This window comes from Canis lupus, chromosome 6, assembly GCF_003254725.2.
Source record: "Canis lupus dingo isolate Sandy chromosome 6, ASM325472v2, whole genome shotgun sequence".
Classification (NCBI taxonomy): Eukaryota; Metazoa; Chordata; class Mammalia; order Carnivora; family Canidae; genus Canis; species Canis lupus.
The window spans coordinates 48,957,174-48,972,061 of NC_064248.1; the positions used below are offsets into that span (position 1 = coordinate 48,957,174).

Here is a 14,888-nt window from a genome sequence, read left to right on the forward strand (position 1 = left end):
TCTTCAAAGTGCACAGGAAGCCTGGACCCCAAAAAGAAATTTAAAAGCCCAGGAAAAGAGGAGTAGTAATAAGGATATAAATGTTTTCCACCAGCTGAGAGCTGATTGGTACTGTCAAAACTTGAATAGAAGCAAATCCCTGACACCTAGTTACCATGAAGGGCCCATCCTCAATGATAACTTCCAAATTCACGTTTGTGAAAAGTAAACCAAACATGAGAAATACAAAGCTAAGGCAAAAGGACCCTCATTAAATTGTTTACCCAAATCAAACTTTTAAAATAGCACTGTGAGAAGAGACTTTTTATTGAGTATCTCAAGGTAGGTTTCTAAGTGCTACATTACGTTGGATACTGACTACATGAAAATACTTAGTTGGTGAGATAGGGGTAGAAATCATGTTTTTCTAAGGATTAATTAAACAAGAACACAGTAACTTAAGTGCAGGCTATAGCTAATGGAGGAGAGTTAGAAATTAATTACACACAAATTAGCAATGAACATTAAAATAGAAAAACCAAGAGGGACTATTCTTTTTTTCTTTTGGCAGCAAGTGAAAAAAAAGGAAAAAAAGTGTATGAATAAGTGTATCAGAGTTGAAACAACTTAATATGGTTTTGACCTTTAAAAACTTACAATAACAAAACAATAAAAATTGTATTTCAAAAAATTTTAATATTAATTCCAATCAATTAACATAGTGTTATAGTAGTTTCAGGTGTACAATATAGTGTTTCAACAATTCTACATATTACTCAGAGCTTATTGTGATTAGTGTACTCTTAATCCCCTTTATCTCACTTACCCCTCCCCCACCCTATTTTATTTTTTTAAAGGCTAAAAATGTCAATGATTCCAAAGTCAAAAGTATATTTAAAAAAAATATTCATAGTCTCACTTCTAATCCTTTCCCTCTGCCTAGAGGTAAACATATTATATTTGCTTTTGGTTTACCCTTCTAGTTTCTTTTGGAAATTTGTAAGAAAACATGCATGTTATATGTGTATCTCCTCTTCTGCTTATATTAAAGGTAGCAGAGCTACTTTTACACGTCTTAAGCTATACACCTGTATAGCATGCACGTGCTGCATTATCAAAGTGTTGCTTTTTTTTTTTAAAGTGGGCTCCATGCTGGGCCCAACACAGGACTTGAACTCATAACCCCAAGATCAAGGCCTGAGCTAAGAGTCGGATATTCAACTGACTCAGCCCCCCAGGCACTCCCTCAAAGTTTTTTTTTAGTAATATATCTTGAAAATCACATATTACTATATAGAGGTCTTCCCTATTCTTTTATTATTATGATAAAACACCTAAGTTTACCATCTTAAACATTTTTCAGTAATGGTAGCATTAATGTTGTGCAAAAGATCTCTACAACTTTTTCATGTTGTAACAGTGAACTTCTATACCCATTAAACACTGTCTCTGGCCCTTCCCAACCACCTTTCTACATTGATTCTATAATTCTGACTACTTTACATATTTCATCTGAATGGGCTCATATAGTACTTGCCCCTTTTGGATTGGCTTATTTTGCTTAGCATAATGTCAAGATTCACCTATGTTTAGCATGTAGCAGCATTTCCTTTTCCTTTTTTATTTTTTAAAGCCCAATGCAGATGCCTAACCACTGAGCCACCCAGGTGCCCCCATTTCCTTCTTTTTAAAGACTGCTTCATATTCCACTGTTATGTATATACATTTCCTTTATCCATTCATCTGTTGGACATCTGGGTTACTTCTACCTCTTATCTCTTGAAAGTAATGCTGCAATGAACTTGGGAATGTGAATATCTCTTTGATTTCCTGCTCTGAGTTCTTTTAGATGTATACCCAAAAGTGGGATTACTGGTAAGTCTACTCTTAGCTTTCTGAAGAACATTCATATTTTCCATAATGGATGTACCATTCCACTCCTACCAACACTGCACAAAAGTTCCAAATTCCCCATAACCTCATGAATACATATTATCTATTCTTTTGATAAAGGCTGTCTTGATGGATGAGGTGATATCTCATAATAATTTAATTTCCCTAATGATTAGTGCTGTTTGAGTATCTCTTCATATGCTTACTGGCTAGTTGTATACATTCTTTGGAGAAGTGTCTATTCAAATCTTCTGCCTATTTTTTAACTGGATTATTTGTTGTTATTTGCTTAAGTTGTAGATTTTCCTAATATATTCTTCATATTAATTCTCATCAGTTATATAATTTACAATTATTTGCTCCCATTCCGTAGGCTGCCTTTTTACTCTCTTGATTGTTTCTTATGACACAGCAATAGCTTTTAAGTTCGATGAAGTCCCATTTGTCTATTTTTTATTTTGTTGCCTGTCTTTCAGGGTCATAGCCAAGAAATCACTGCTAAACCCAACGTCCTGAAGCTTTCCCCTTATGTTTTCATCTAGGAGTTCAACAGTTTTAGATCATGTATTTAGGTCTTTAATCCATTTTGAGTTAATTTTTGCAAGTGGTGTAAGGTAAGGGCCCAGCTTTATTCTTTTGCCTGTGGATATCCAGTTTTCCTAAAACCATTTCTTGAAGAGAAGTGCCTGCCTTTTTCCCCACTGTGCCTTGGCAAAATAAATTTGTCAAAATAATTTGGCTATATATGGAAAGGTTTATTCCTGGGCTATTTGCTACATTGGTCTATATACCTATCTTTATGCCAGAACCACACCATCTTAATTACTGTTGGTTTGTAGTATGTTCTGATATCAGGAAGTATGAGGCCTTCTTTCTCAAGATTGTATTGGTATTCATCATCCTTTGAAATTCCATACAAATCTTAAGATTTTTTTTTTTTTTTTTTAAAGCAAAAGCCATCCATGGGATTTTTAAAGATTTCATTAAACCTGTAGATCACTTTGGGTAGTATACACATTTAAACAGTAAATTCTGATCCATAAGCAAGAGGATTCTTTCCCTTTACTCATATCTTCTTTGGTTTCCTTTAGCAATGTTTTGTAGTTTCCAGTGTACAAGTCTTTCACTTCCTTGATGAAGTTTATTCCTAAGTATTTTATTCTTTTCGATGCTACAGTAAATGGGATTATTTTCTAAATTTCATTCTTAGATCAGTCATTGTTAGTATATAGAAACACAACTGAGTTTTGAGTGTAGATTTTGGATTCTGCAACTTCACTAAATTCTTTTATTAGTCCTAACAGCTTTTTAATGGAGTCTTTAGGATTTCCTACATATAAGAACAAGTCATGTGTGAACAGGAAATTTTAATTCTGCTTTTTTCAGTTTATATGCCTTTTTTTTTTCTTGTCTGATTGCTCTAAAATTTTCAGTACTATAGTGAACAGTAGTTCAGTAGTTACAGTGAACAGTCTTTCTGAAATTGGACGTGCCCACAATGTACTTGATCTTAGAGGAAAAGTTTTCAGTCTTTCCCTACTGAGTATGATGTTAACTGGGTTTTTTATACATCGATTGATTTTCATATGTTGAATTATCTTTACATTCCAAGTGTAAATCCCACCTGGTCATGATGCAAGATCCTTTTAACGTGCTGTTGAATTAATTTTGCCTAATATTTTGTTTAGGACTTTTTTGCCAATATTCATGAGAAATAATCGGTCTAGTTTTCTTTTTCTTTCTCTCTCTTTTTTTTTTTTGGGGGGGGGGGGTCTAGTTTTCTTTTCCTGTCATGTTTTTGTCTGGTTTCAGTACTTGGGTCATTCTTGCCTCACAGACTGAGTTTGAGAGTCTCCTCTCCTCTTTAATTCCTTGGAAGAGTCTGAAAAAAGAATTGGTGTTAATTCTTCTCTAAATACTCAGAATTCACCAGTAAATTCATCCAGTTCTGTGTTTTGTTGTTGTTGAAAAGTTTTTGATTAGTGCTTCAATTCTTTAACTATTGGTTCCTCACTAGTTGTAGGTTCAGATTTTTTTTTCTTCATGATTCAGTCTTGGTAGGTTGGATGTTTCTGGAAATACATCCATTTCTTCTAAGTTTTCCAATTTGCTGGCATATAATTGTTCGTTATAGTTCCTTATATATATTTTATTTCTGTGATATCAGTTGTAGTGTCTCTTCTTTTGTTGCTAACTTTAGATATTTGAATCTTTTTTTTTCTTAGAGTTTGTCTACTGAAGGGTTTGTCAATTTTGTTGATCTTTTAAAAAAAAAAAACAACTCTGGGTTTTGTTGATGTTTTCTATTCTCTATTTCATTTATATCTGATCCAATCTTTATTTCCTTCCTTCTGCTAACATTCTAGTTTTTTAGTTTTATTTTTCCAATTCTTTAACATATAAAGTTAGGTTGTTGAGATTTTTTTTTCTTCACAAAACTAAAATGAGATAAAAGAAAGTCATGTGGATATGCTGAGATTTTTTTTTTAATGTGGGCAATGTGTCACTATGAACTTCCCTCTTACTACTCCTTTCACTGTATCCTGTAAGTTTTGATATGTTGTATTTTTGTTTTCATTTTGTCTCCAGATATTTTCTAAGTTCCTTTGTAATTTCTTCTTTGACGCACTGGTTGTTAAAGAATATATTATTTAATTTCCACATAATTTTGCATTTTCATATTTTCCTTCTGCTAGTGATTTCGTTTCTTTACATTTTGATCAGAGAAGATATTTTGTATGATTTTAATCTTCTAAAATGTTAGGACTATTTTTTTGTTACCTAACATGTAGTCTATCTGGGATATTGTTCCATGTTTCAAGAAAAATGTGTCTACTGTTATTGAGTGGAAAGATATATATATATCTTGTCTGATAGAAGTATGGCCACTCTGAACTCTCTTTAGGTTCCTGTTTGCACAGAATGTCTTTTTCCACCTTTTCACTGTTAGTCTGTGTAAATTTGGATCTAAAGTCCATCTTTTATGGCAGAACAAAACTGGATCATGTTTTGTTTTTGTTTTGTTTAGAGGGCAAGGAGCAGAGGGAGAGAGAGAATCTTAAGCAGGCTTCATACCCAGTACAGAGCTGGACATGGGGCTAAATCTCACAATTCTGAGATCATGACCTGAGCGGAAATTAAGAGTCAGACATTTGACAGATTGAGCCACCAGGCACCCCATGTTTTTTTTTATTATTATTATTAATACATTCGGCCAGCCTATGTCTTTTAATACATGTGTTTAATCTGTTAACATTTAAAGTAACTACTGGTATGAAAAGACTTACTATTACCATTTGTTCATTGTTTTCTTATAGCTTTTTGTTTGTTTCCTCTCTTGGTGTTTGAATTTTCTGTAGTGACATGTTCTGATTCACTTCTCATCTCCCTTTGTGTACGTTCTATAGACATTTTCTTTGTGGCTAGCATGGCATGTGACAAGTTGTTTTCTCCTTGCTGCTTTCAAGATTCTCACTCTACATGTGATATTTGACAGTTTAATTATGATGCATCTCAGTGTACACCTCTTTAGATTTATGCTAGTTCTTTAAGTTTCTTGATTTGTACACCCATTTCTCTTCTCAATTGTTAAATTTCTTCAACAGGTTCTTTAATCTTTCCCTTCCTCACTTTCTGAGACTCCCATATTTGTTCATTGTTCATCTTGTGCATAAATCCCTTGGGCTTTCTTCATTTTTCGTTTTTGACTCCTCTGCTTCAGTAATTTCTATAAGTTCTGTGTTCAAGTTCACTGGTCCTATCTTCTGTCTGGTCAAATTCACTGAGTCTTGCCAGTGGATTTTTCAATTTAGTACTATTATTTTTTAGTTCCAGAATTTCTTTTTAGCTCTTCTTCCTAGTTTTTATCTCTTTGTTCTTATTCTCATTTTGTTCCTTCATCATATTCCTAATTTTGTTTAGTTGTCTATCTATGCTTTCTTTTTAGTTAATTAAAAGTATCCTTATGATGGTAATTTTGAATTCTTTACCTGGGAATTTATATCCCCCGCCCTTTTTTTGATTTGGTTTCTGTAGATCTAATTTGTTTCTTTAAATGTATCACAGTTTGCTGTTTCTTTATATGTCTTATTTTTTGTTCCTGGTATTTGCACATCTGAAGAATCAATCAACTCCCCAACTTTGTAGTCTGATTTCATACAAGGATGACTTTTTTTACTCGGTCTGGCTAGAGATTCTGGAGAAAAGAAAAGTCTTTTCTGGGTATGTGTCCTCTGTGCTTTTTTGCAAGTCCTCTTGGAGATTTGTCCACGTCTACTCAGGAGCTCCCCCTTGTGCGTGTCTGTAATATTGCGACCATCTCCTCTATAGTAAATCCAGTCTTGGGGTTCCATCTAGTGTCGGTCTGTGGTACTGCAGACTCTAACGCAGGACGTTCTCAGGGATGCCCAAGCCAGCCGGTATCTTGTTTCCATCAGTACTTGGATACAAGAAAGAAAGACACTGTCTCTCTGACAGCAACCCCCAAAAGTCACTTGAAGTTATGTTCAACTCCTTTCCCTCTTCCAGGGAGAATGTGGGAGTTGGGGTTTTCCTCCCAAACACTCCACCCTGTGCAGGGGTGGGGGGTGGGGGTAGGAGTGGCTCTAATTAGAGAGAGAACAAAGTGTCATATTTCCTACCAAGACTCCACATGGTTGGTTTACCACTAGCCTGGGGTGCAGGACCCTTGGAACTGGTTTCAGGATTTCTACAGAAATATTTTGTTATTTTTCCTGTGTTAAATTTCTGTCCTCCATGAAGGAAAGATAATCTAGGGCTTCCTATTCTGCTGTCTTGCCAATGTCACCTCTCTTCCCCCAACTTACCCTGTTTTTTTAGGGCTGCACAAAACTTTGATAGACATTTGTGTTCTATCCAATTTTGGGCTATAATAAAGCCACAAAGAATGACCTTATAAATATATCCTTTCATATTTTTTCCAGTTCATCTTTAGGATACAAATATTTCTAGAAGTAGGCCTCCTTAATTAAAGATAAATGCACATTTATGTATGATAAATAATGTCAACATTCTTTCTGCAGGGACAGTACCATCCTCATTTCTGCAGCAATGTTCTGCCTATTTTACCTATAGCCTTGACAAAAAAATTACACACACTTTTGGGTATTTATCCACCTGGTAGATGAAAGCTGTTGTCTCAATGTAGTTTTAATTGGCATTTCTTTTTTATGAGTGAGGATAAACTACTTTTATATGAAAGTCACTTGTATTTGTTTTCCTATGAACTACATGAACTTAACACTTTTGCCCACTTGTTTATCAAGTTGTTAGTCTTTTACTTTTTTGGGGGGGGGGGAGCTCTCTCTATATTAGGGAGGTTAGCCTTTCACGTTCTAAGTGGCAAATACTTACCAGTTTATTATGCCTTCGACTTCCCTTTCAATTGTGTTTGTTTTTTAAAGTCAGAAAGCCAATGTTTTATTTCTAAAGCTCTGCCATATGCTTCTAGGGGATGGCAATGGTCACCTGCCACCTTCCCACAGGTTCTCTATATAGCTGGCAAACAGAGTCTGGCCATTAGCCGACCAGGCCAGAGAGGTATACTAGGGGAGGTGGGAGGCTCTTCCTTGCTGCCTGTACTGCTAACTTCCTATTTCAGTTCATCTATAATGATCTTGCCTTCCAAGTCCCAGATCTTGATGGTGGGGATCGTGGCAGCACAGAGCCAGTATAGGTTAGGACTAAAGCGCAGGGTAATGATGATGTCCCACCATCTAGCATATGAAGGTGCTTGCCTTCATTGAGGTCCTACAGCTTGGCTTGGCTATCCTTGCCTCCAGAAGCACAGAGGGATCCATCTGTAGAGGCAGTCACAGTGTTCAGGCAGCCAATGGGACTGGTCTTCAGCTTGCATTTTGCTAGGCTCCATACCTTGACCAGCTTGTCCCAGTCACAGGAGACAATGATGGAATTGTTGCTATTGGGTGAAAAGCAGACACAAGACACCCACTCTGAATGGCTCTCATCCTGGATGGTATATTTGCACACTGTCCAAGTATTCCACAACTTGATGGTTTTATCTCAGGAGCTAGAGACAATTTGCTGGTTGTCCAAGATGGCCATACTCAGCACATCCTTCGTATGGCCTACAAATCTGCATGCGGTGGTACCTGTGGTGAAGGGTTCCATCCCAGGAGCCTAGGAGGGCAAACTGGCCATCTGAGGAGCTGACCACATCACTAAAAAAGGGAGAATGACCCTAAAGGGCACTGTAGGATGCCATAGTTAGCCTCATTCCTGGTCAGCTTCCACATGATGATGGTCTTATCTCAAGAGGCAGACAGGATCACTGGGGAGTGGTAGGGACCTGGGTTACCCAAATGTTGTGGCACTTTGGGTGCCATGAAGTGTCATCTGCTCAGTTATGGCAGTGGTGAGTGCAGGTGTCACTATGGCTACAAGAGTGGAGTTGGAGAGCTCAGAGACCACCACCACAGCTGCTCTCACTGCAACCTTCCTGAGGAAAAAGAGCTGGACTTCCCTTTTGATGCTTCTTTTTTCTTACTGATTCTAGGTTTTGAGCCATAGTTATTCCTCTAATATTCTCATATTATAAAACAATTCAGACATGCTTTCTCCCAGTATTAGCAAGGTGTCATATTTTACTTTGAGAACTCTAATCAATTTGGAATTCACCCAAGTATATATAGTATGAGCTACAGTTCCAAATTTATCTTTCTCTAAATGGCTATCCAGTTATTAGAAAGCCCATCTTTTCCTCACTGATTTAAAATGCCACTTTTGTTCTTAAATTTGTATTTGCACATAAATCTACTTCTGACTTTCTAATCTGCTCCATTAGTTTACTTCTTCAAGCACTTCACTATTTTAATTATAAAGGCCTTACATTTTATATTTTCTTTTCCAAGGTTTTCCTGGGCATTCCTCCTGCTTGTTTGTTTTTCCTTATAAACTTTAAAATCAACTGTTGGGACCCCGGGGTAGCTCAGTGGTTGAGCACCTGCCTTCGGCTCAGGGCATGATCCTAGGGTCCTGGGACTGAATCCCACATTGGGCTCCCTGTGGGGAGCCTGCTTCTCCCTCTGCATGTGCCTCTGTCTCTCTCTCTGTGTGTCTCTCCTGAATGAATAAATAAAATCTTAATTTTATTATTTTTTTTTAATAAATAAAATCTTTAAAATAAAATAAAATAACCTTTCACTATAACCCTTCAGAAAAAACCTCTTGGTACTTTTATTTAAATAGTTTTAAGTTTATAAATAAATGTAAGAGTTAACATGTTTATGATGTTGATTCTTCAAAAACAAAAGAGGCTCAGTAAAGTCCATTTGTGTGTTTTAGAAATGTTTAAAAACTTCCTCACACAGGTTTTACACATTTTATACCATACACTGGATTTTGGTTATATATGAGTATTAATATTGTACACCAATTTTACATCTGTGACTGTACTAAATTACGCTTGTCATAATTTTTCCATTATTTTCATGAGTTTTACAGAAATAAAACCATAGATTTGATTAAAAGAATAATCTTTTTTCAAATTTTTAAGTCTCACTCTCTTGTCTAAAGTAGTCTCAAATATTCTCTTGTTCAAAATGCTAATGATCACTAACACATTACCATATTTGCTCTGTTCTTTCCAGTATTTTTTATTTTTTTTAAATTTTACTTATTTGAGAAAGAGAGCATGAGTTCTTTTAGGCTCATGGGCTAGGGGGGTTGGAGGGGGACAGAGGGAGAGGGAGAAGCAGACTCTTCACTGACAGGGAGCCCAACACAGAGTTCAATCCCAGAACCTGGGGATCATGACCTGAGCCAAAGGGAGATGCTTAACTGACTGAGTCACCCAGGCACCCTCTTTCCAATATTTCTAAGACCTTCTTGCCACCCTTTCTTAACTAGTATTCATGCTCTGAACTACCAAACACACAAAATAGTTTGAGTGACTACTTCTGAATGCCACCAAGGATGGTAACATAACCAGTACTTTTCTAATGCACAGGTGCGAGGTTAATACTTACAAACAAATGAATGCCTTAGGAATTCTCTCCCAGAATGCTGGGTGAGAAAGGCTATTAGACTAATTAGTATTTATAAATGCTTTCACTATGATAGTCTTATGTATGATTAAGAAATAGTTACTATACAATGATGTTCCCATTTGTTTTACAGTATAGACACATATACAAACAAGTTAAAATCTTAAGAAACTGCTTACTTTACCCAAGAAATATAGTTCATAAATTATAACCATTTGAAAGTGAAAGATGAGCCATAAAGGAAATTATTAGGGAAAACCTTTTTTTAAAAAAAAAACCTCCATAATCCTCATATATGACTATTTGAAGATATGGCAGCTTCTTATATGTTTAAAAAATGCTATTTTTTAGTTAATATATGTACAAGTAATTGTCTATTTAACCAGAGAATCAATGAGATTTATCGAAATCAGTATCTGTTCCAAAACCTATATTCACTAACAATATGATTTATATTTTCAAGTATATAAATTTTCTTTTAATTAGTGCATATTCTTTCCATTTCATATCTCTACTTACGACCATTACTACCATTTCTAAAGTCTGTACTTTAGTTTGCCTCTGTAAGTTGGGCTATTTTTTCCTTCAAAATGATAAGAAATAAATATATTACTTGAAAAACTTTCACACCTAACAAAACAATTTCTTCTGTTTAAAAGTTTTTCTTTGTATTTATAAATGATTATGGTAAAAAGGTACAAAGCACCACAAGGTGGTAACTGGTGAGTTGTAGAAAACTGATAAAAAAAAAAAAAAAAAAAATTCTAGCACAACTTCAAAAATACCACACCTGCAACAAAGCTTATTTCTGCATCCTGTTTATGTATTTTTTCCCATCATGCATAGGTTCCTCCTTTACATAAGTGAATCAAAAATCACACTACAGGATCTATGTAAAGGGCACCACTTTTAAATAAATCACAGTGTGATTCAAAGCTACAACTAATTACTCAGATTTCTGCATGCTGTTATGAATTCACTTTCCATTCCAACACAAATACTAAGGAAAAAAAAGAGCAAAACAACTCTGAAATCTCTTAAATGTATTTTCAGAAGACAAAAAAATTATACTCTTACTGTTATATTCGATCTCCTGCTTTTCATTGGGAAACAAAATCCACAGCACAACTCAGTTCTACTGAGCAATTTAAAGCATCCTTTGCCTATAGCAGAAAATGTGGAGAGAAAAATTTTTTCTAAGAACTCATTTTCACTGTGAAAATGAAAATGGAACATGGGGCAACCTACATGGAAGAGATGTCTATTTCCACGGCATGTTCTCAATTGAGGAACATTTAGGTCCAGAAAACATGTAGAGTCCTATTATTTCTTTTGCTCGTGGTGAACTGCAAATATATATAAAAATTAAAGGTAAAGACTTTATATACTCTATTTTGTTGAGTCTGTAAGAGTTTTTATCTATTTCCTAAAATCAGTTTTGGCTAACCGGGCAAACTTACTCAACTTAAAAAACCTCTGAGTGATCTGCTTACAAATACTTCATTATCATAGGAACATTTAAGTAAATTAAGTTTGATTTCTTAACATAAAAATAGACAACTGGAATGTCTTTGTTTTTGTACTTTGGAGCTACTTTTTTTATTGCTCGCCATTTAAAAAAATTATGTTTTTAAGACAAAGTCAGAAATGTTGGTTTCCCAAAAAAATAGACTCAAAATGGATGAAAGATCTAAATGCAAGACAGGAATCCATCAAAATCCTAAAGGAGAACACAGGCAGTAACCTCTTTAATCTTGACCACAGCAACTTCTTGCTAGACATGCTTCAAAGGCAAGGGAAACAAAGGCAAAAGTGAACCACTGAGACTTCATCAAGATAAAAAGCTTTTGCACAGCAAAGGAAACAGTCGACAAAACCAAAAGACAACCAACAGAATGGGAGAAGATATTTGCAAATGATATTTCAGATAAAGGGCTAGTATCTAAAATCCATAAAGAACTTATCAAACTCAACACCCAAAGAACAAATAATCCATTCAAGAAATGGGCAGAAGACATGAAGAGACATTTCTCCAAAGACAAACAAATGGCCAACAGACACATGAAGAAAAAATGCTTAACATCACTTGGCATCAGGGAAATACAAATCAAACCACAATGGGATACCACCTTACACCAGTCAGAATGGCTAAAATAAACAAAGTCAGGAAATGACATGGCGAGGATGCAAAGAAAGGGGAACCCTTGTACACAGTTGGTGGGAATGAAAGCTGGTGCAACTACTCTGGAAAACAGTATGGAGGTTCCTCAAAAAGCTTCTATGTAAAGGGCACCACTTTTAAATAAATCACAGTGTGATTCAAAGCTACAACTAATTACTCAGATTTCTGCATGCTGTTATGAATTCACTTTCCATTCCAACACAAATTCCACTACTGGGTATTTACCCCAAAGATACAGATGTAGTGATCCAAAGGGGTACCTGCACCCCAATGTTTATAGCAGCAATGTCCACAATAGCCAAACTATGGTAAGAGCCCAGATGTCCATCAACAAATGAACAGATAAAGAAGATGTGGTGTGTATATACAATGAACTACTATTCAGACATTAAAAAAAAAAAAAGAAAAGAAAGAAAAGAAAAAGAAATCCTGCCATTTGCAATGACATGGATGGAACTAGAGGAGATGATGTAAGTCAATCGGTGAAAGATAGTTATCATATGATCTCACTCATATGTGGAATTTAAAAAACAAAACAGAGGATCATAGGGGAAGAGAGGAAAAAAACAAAACAAGGTTAAATCAGAGAGGGAGACAAACCATAAGAGACTCTTAATCATAGGCAACAAACCGAGGGTTTCTGGAGGGGAAGAGGGTCGGGAGGACATGGTCAGTGGGTGATATAACATTAAGGAGAGCATGTAATATGAGTACTGGGTGTTATATAAGACTGATGAATCACTGAGCTCTAGCTCTGAAACCAATAATATATTATATGTCAATTAATTAAATTTAAGTAAAAATTTAAAAATAGGGCAGCCCCGGTGGCGCAGTGGCTTCACGTCGCCTGCATCCCAAGGCGTGATCCTGGAGACCGTGGATCGAGTCCCACGTCAGGCTTCTTGCATGGAGCCTGCTTCTCCCTCTGCCTGTGTCTCTGCCTCTCTCTCTCTTTCTGCATCTCTATGAATAAATAAAATCTTAATTTTTTTTTTAAATAATAAAATATGAGGACGTCTGGGCAGCTCAGTGGTTGAGAGTCTGCCTTTGGCTCAGGCCATGATCTCGGAGTTCCAGGATGGAGTCCCACATTAGGCCCCCTGCATGGAGCCTGCTTCTCCCTCTGCCTCTCTCTGGTATCTCAAGAATAAATAAATAAAATATTTAAAAAATAAAAAATAAATAAGTAAATAAATGTTGGTTTGCCAGCATTTGCCAAATAAATGTTGGTTTGCCTTAGAGATGTTAGGAAGGAAGCACAATTTTAAAACTATATCACCCCACCCCCCCCCAAAAAAAATACAATGGCACCACCCAGAAAGACCCAAATAATGTATGTATGTATACACACACACATATGCATGCATATATTATATATATATATATATATACACACACACACACACACTCTGATATTTTCCCCTGATACATGTAATGGGAAATATATACTTAAGACATAGACTCTGTAATAATGAATCATTGTATGTGTTGCCCTGTACCTTTTTTTTTTTTAACCTTTGTTTTATCTATCATTGAATGAAAGACTTGCTACTTAATAAATCATTCTGAAACTCTACTGACTTAAAGTACTTTTATTTTTCATTTAGAACCTTTGAATGCTCTAATCCTGACCAAGCTTAACAATCAGCATATATAGTAGAAACTGAATGTAAAAAACAAATAAATACATAAGAGTCTAGAAATGACTGTAAAGAAATGCTATTAACAGTGGTAATGTGACCTTTAGATTTGATCCAGACTGACTTTTCTTTACCTCTTTTTTCATCATTTTCCTAGTTTTCTGTAATGACTATATAGTATCAGGAAAAAAACTAAAACAATTTTCTTAACAGTGTAATTTTATATAATACTGCAAACGAAAATTGTGTGTGTGTGTCTTTAAAAGGGCTCATGAATAAAAGAAAAACACCAAAAGAAAACCCACAAAAATATTAACATAGTTCTCTTGGCTGGTGGAACTATGAGTAATTTTTCTCTTATCCTTTTTCTATACCAAGTTTCTTTGTCGATATAATTATTTCCACAATTTAAAAGATACTCTTAAGTGCATAATTTTCGTTAAATCCTCAGCTTCCTTGCTGAATAGCCATAACATGATCATGCTGTTCCTGAAAACTGGCTACTGCCTGAGGACACTGTTGTCTCTACAGCACTGCTTTCTCTCCCACACTCCACGTACTGCTAGAGCTTGTGGTCAGGTAAACGTCCTCACTACTATTTGTCTCTACTGATGTTTATCACTACTATTTCCAGATCTTTGCTCCTCTGACTTCCACCCCCAAAACATAGTTCCTTTAAAGCCTGGGCAGGCGGATTATTCCAAGCTCCCCCCATCCTGACTCCAGCGCGGACTCTAGCTAGCTCTGCTCCATCCCTAACGAGTGGGGCTGTGGGCTTATTCTCTTTCCACCTCCACCCTCTTCATTACTCTAGGTTTACACACCCATGTGGGCAGTCCATCCAGCACACCTGGCCTGTCTGAGGCGTTTACCCGGATCCACCCCTGCCGCCACACCTGAGACCAGCAGATGCCAAGTGCAGGCCCCTCCCAATCTGTGCACATCCCTACTCGTTCTACTCATCCTTCTGCCAGAACTCCGACCTGCTGCTAACTCTCACTTTTCTCCTTTTTCAGCATCTACTACCACCTTTAAATCTCCATTTTCCACAGCCATGACCCCTGCTGTGCTCCTTTCTCACTCTGTCAGTGCTCCTCTGAGGAAACCCCAAACCGGCTGAATCTCTCTGTCTCTGCCATACCTTTTATCAAGTAGCTGAGCAAGACCAGA

The 14,888-nt window shown here is 36.2% G+C and overlaps 1 protein-coding gene and 1 pseudogene across 1 annotated transcript in view; both read right to left on the reverse strand.

Moving 5' to 3' along the window:
- The window catches only part of SLC30A7 (solute carrier family 30 member 7), a 90,666-nt gene that overhangs the window by 31,102 nt on the left and 44,676 nt on the right, over positions 1–14,888 (reverse strand). The window lies entirely within an intron of this gene.
- Positions 209–14,774, reverse strand: LOC118354999 (receptor of activated protein C kinase 1-like; annotated as a pseudogene).